At 36.0% G+C, this 4,852-nt stretch overlaps 1 non-coding gene across 1 annotated transcript; it reads right to left on the bottom strand.

Annotated features, from left to right (window-relative positions):
• Window positions 1-1,729: 1,729 nt before the first annotated feature.
• Window positions 1,730-1,836, bottom strand: LOC131252372 (small nucleolar RNA R71). Its single transcript, XR_009174396.1, has one exon. It is a non-coding gene; the product is annotated as a small nucleolar RNA R71 (small nucleolar RNA).
• Between the last annotated feature and the right edge of the window lie 3,016 nt (window positions 1,837-4,852).

Below are 4,852 nucleotides of genomic sequence, written 5' to 3'. Positions count from 1 at the left end.
ATTTTGAAAAACTGTGTAATGTGAAGTCTATTTTAGCAAATTATGTAAATTTGAGGTGGTTTCTAGAGTTTTCCAAGTAGGTGTGAATGTTTATGTTGAACCTTCTTTGATTTTAATTTTATTTTAAAGGAATACTTTCAGTTTTTAATAATTTAATGTGACATAAATTACAATAGATATACAATAGCTTTGAGTATCTTCTTTTCCTTACTTTGAGATTGTGGGATTGGTAAATCTTTTTGTCGACCATCACCCCCATGGGCATGGTTTGGTGATGGAACTCTTCCAGGTATCACAATTCTCCTCCTTTGAGAATTAGATCAACGAAAGTTCAGATTTGATTTTATTGATATATCTTTCAAGTGGATAGGATAGGACTCCAATTCTAATTGTGTTACTTGAATCAAGTAAGAGGGCTCCCTGATCACTATAAGTGGATCCTTGACACCCTAGTTCCAACATTTAAATTCTTAGTTTTAATTACTTTATTCACAATTACTCTCTCAAATACTCCAGAATTAGTTTCACATATCCTTCTAGTTATACTTCTAGTTAATTTTAGAAATGTACAAGTTTCAATCCTTGTGGATTTGACCTCGGTCTTATTGAGGTTATTACTACATCGCGACCATATACCTGGGGTTGTGAACAAGTTTTTGGCGTCGTTGCTAGGGATTGACGGTTACATTTTCTGGATTTAATTAGTTTTAGAATTAGGTTAAGATTAGGATTTTTTTACTTTCTATTTTTAGGTTATGGTTTTTTCAGAATTATTTTAGAAAGTAACTTAGCTTTCTATTTCTGGGTTTAGAAACTTTCCTTTTTCATTTTTAAAAACTAGGTTGCTTTTTTAGAAACATTCCTAAATTATTTTTAAAAAATTTCATTTTTTGTTTTTAGAAACTTTCCTCTCTCATTTTTAGAAACTAGGTTGTTTTTTTGGAAGCTTTCCTTTTTAGTTTTAGACACTAACTCATCTTATTATTTCTATTTTTAAAAACTTTCTTATTTCTTTTTTGAAACTAAATCACTTTCCTTTTTCTTTTGCAGGATCCTAACATAAAAACTTCTAATTTGGTAACTTCTTTCTATTTCTAGATTTCTATTTCCCTTCTTTCTTTTAGGTTTAAGTTAGATTTCGAAAATGAGGGTTGAGGGTGTTTCATGCCCAAGTGGGTTCGTGATAACTCTCGACGTCTCTTGAGTGAAGGAGGGTTAGTTGAGGGGTTATCTATCCATCACAGGATTAGACACCACTCGAGATCCACGGAGTTAACTGAAGTTATGAATGCCAATCAACCAACTAATCAACCTCCAAATCCTCAACCTAGGGTCGAGGAAATCCAGGATGAGAATGAGGTGCATCAAGCACCCCCGCCTCGTACTTTACAAGATTATTTACAACCGGTGGGGGTGAGCACACCTTCCTGTATGATTTTTCCAGAGAATGCAGGACATGAATATCAAGCCGGGAGTGATCCAACTCCTTCTAAAATTCCATGGACTTGAATCTGAAATCCATATCTACACTTGAAAGAGTTTGATAAGATAATAACCACTTTATACTTTCCTAATGTGTCTAAGGACACAGTCAGGCTGAAACTCTTTCCCTTCTCCTTAAAAGAAAAGGCCAAGACGTGGTTACACTCACTACATCCACAATCAATTGGCAGATGGAATGACATGACAAGGGAGTTCACTAAAAAAATTCTTATATCATAAAACGAACACCCCTAGAAAGTCAATCATGAACTTCTCCCAAAAGGAAGATGAAACATTCTTCTAATGTTGGGAGCGGTTCTAGGATTTTATCAGTTCATGCCCACAATACGGTTTTGAAACATGGTGCAACACAAATTTCTTTTACGATGGACTAACATCTTTTATGTGACAATTAGTCGAGATGATGTGCAATGGGGAATTCATGAACAAAAATGTCAACGATGTGTGGGATTATTTAGATAGACTTGCTGAAAACGAACAATCATGGGACATCTCTCTGAAACCCACAACTTCTAAGCCTGCTCAATCAAAGGAAAGGAGAGTAATGTATAGTATAAAAGAAGAAGATGATTTGATTGCAAGGGTGGCCAATTTGACAAGAAGAGTCGAGGTCATGAAACGACAGAAAGATAAGGCTAACAAAGAAGTTTGCAGTATTTATGCTTGCAACATACATACAACTAAAAATTGTTCAACAATACCTGCTTTTCAAGAAATTTTGAATTCGCAGTCAAATGCTGTGAACAACTACCAAAGACCTTTCAGTAGACCCACCTCAAATACATACAACTCCAACTATAGGAATGGTCAAACTACTACTCCTCAAGGATTCCCTAACCAATTCCTGAATCAAGGGAACCTTCAACAGGATCTAGTCTTAAAACACCTTCCAAATCAAGAGCTTTTCAACCAGAGTATAATGCAGGTCATTCAAGACCTTTTAAAGGCTATACAAGGGTGTGAGACAAAAATTTCAATTGGGGAGAAAGAGATCTTTCCGGCCCAACCTCTCCCCAATCCTAAACCACAATATGAAATTAGTGAACTATGCTCTCTAAATCAATGTGGAACAACCTAAGTCTATCACCACTCTTAAGAGTGGTAAAACAATTGACAAATCTATTTTGGTACAAACTGAAAAGTCTAAGGACCTGAAGAAGGCACGAATAATAAACCTAGAATTGCTCCACATGGATTAGAACTGGAACCTCAAGGCAAGTTGAATACACTATTCCCTCAACAGTTGATTGTACCAAAACCTCTATCAAACTCTCAGGATATTCTAGAGGTGCTTAAGCAAGTGAAGGTTAACATCCCTCTACTGGATGTCGTTAAACAAATCCCTTCATACGCCAAAATTTTGAAAGATCTATGCACTACTAAGAGATGGTAGACTATTCAATAGAGAATTTTTCTGACAGAAAAAAGTGAGTGTCATCCTCAAGGAAGACGTGTCACAAAAGTACAAAAACCTCGGTAGTCCAACCATCACTTTTGTAATGGGAACTATCGAATCGAGCACGCACTTCTTGACTTGGGGTTAAGTGTTAATCTAATTCCTTACTCAGTTTATGAACAACTGGACCTAGGTGAATTAAAATCCAGCCGGACCACATTACAACTTGCCGATCGATCAGTTCGAGTACTAAGAGGAATCATTGAGGATATGTTGGTCCAGGTTGAAAATTTCTATTATCTAGTAGATTTTATCTTCCTGGATACTTAACCCATCGTGGATATGAGCACTCAAATTCCCATCATTCTTGGTTGCCCATTCCTTGCTACATTAAATCCAATCATTAATTCTAGGAATGGAGTCATGAATTTATCTTTCAGAAATATGACATTAGAGCTTAATATTTTTTCAATATGAACGAACAGGCAGAGGATGATGACAAGGCCCATCGCATTAACATTATTGACTCGTTCGTGGAAGATAGAGCACTCCTAACTCTATACTCTGACCCTCTTAAGACGTGTTTGGCCCACTCCCCTGATTTGTATGATGACACGATTAGGGAGGTGGATGTCATGCTTGAAACTACACTGGTACTTGAAGTTAACTGGTGACAGCCACAATTTGAAGATTTTCCCCAAACCGATGTAATGCCTCTATTGTCTAACTTCAAAAAACTAAAGATTGACCTAAAATCTTTGCCCATTGATATTGAACAGGTTTAGTTAGGTCAAGAAGAGACATACCCAGTGGTGACTTCATCCCACCTTGAGAAAAAAAAGGCAAGAGAGTATGCTCATTTCCACTCTCGAAAAAGATAAAGGAGTTATTAGGCATATCATCACAGATCTCAATGTGGTGAATGACCTCCTTTCGACTGAATGTTTTGAAGATTGCTTGGCACACTTTGTAGATTTAAATGTTCTCATGATAAAAGAAATAATGGATGCCTTACAAAACAATACCTCAATGGTTATTACTGACTGAGAGAACCCTTATTCTAAAGCCCCTCCTTCCATAGATCTTGAATGTTTACCATTAAGGAAGGAGAAGCTGAAAGTTGAACCAAAGCCTGAAACTTCAGAATATGTTGAGACTACATCACCTACAGAGAATTTCTCTGAATTTTTTCTACTTGTAGTCTCTGATTCACCATGTTGCGTTAACTCTGAAACTTTCTGTCTCAGGTGAATCATATATACTTTGAACACCTCAGGAGATTAAAAGAAAACTTTATGCTGAGGTTCATAAATTTCTCTATGAAATCATGCTCTAGGTCATCCGAACGTATTGCAAAAAGGGCTTTTGGATGATCTTGTTATGAAACCTACTGAGAAATTTAACAAGATACTGGACGGAGGAGGAACCTTGTGGCATGACTAAGTAGCTTTTCCCTATTTTCTTAGTTAGGTTTATTGCTTTCGAAGAATTTAGGATTAGGATAGTTTTCTTTTCGCCATTTAGGATAGTTTGCTTTCCACTACTCAGGATAGTTTGTTTTTTGTTGGTTTAATTCTTGCACTAACCCGCCTTCACACTGAGACCATTTAAAAAGCCTCAAAATTCCTTCTTTGGGTATTACCTTTTCATCACTTCCCTTCTCTTTTCATTGCTTATTTTGCATTACATGCTTATTTATTTCACACTGAGGACAATGTAGATTTTTCAGTTGGGGATGGGGGATTAGGTGAACTAATCAGTGTTTTCTTAGTTTTGAGCAAAATTTTAAAAAATTTTCAATGTTTCAAGTTGAAATCTGTTTGGAAAGCAATGAATTGTGTACTTAAGAATGCGTTTGGTAAGATGAAAATAGAGATTGAATTTTGGATTGTTGGAGTTTGATCAACTAAGTAATCTATCACCTAAGTTCTTACACTCAATTGATTAAGAGAT

The sequence above is a fragment of the Magnolia sinica genome, chromosome 7 (genome assembly GCF_029962835.1).
Source record: "Magnolia sinica isolate HGM2019 chromosome 7, MsV1, whole genome shotgun sequence".
In the NCBI taxonomy this organism is placed as follows: Eukaryota; Viridiplantae; Streptophyta; class Magnoliopsida; order Magnoliales; family Magnoliaceae; genus Magnolia; species Magnolia sinica.
The sequence above is the reverse complement of the archived record's forward strand: the minus strand, read 5'-3'. Positions and strand labels throughout refer to the sequence as shown.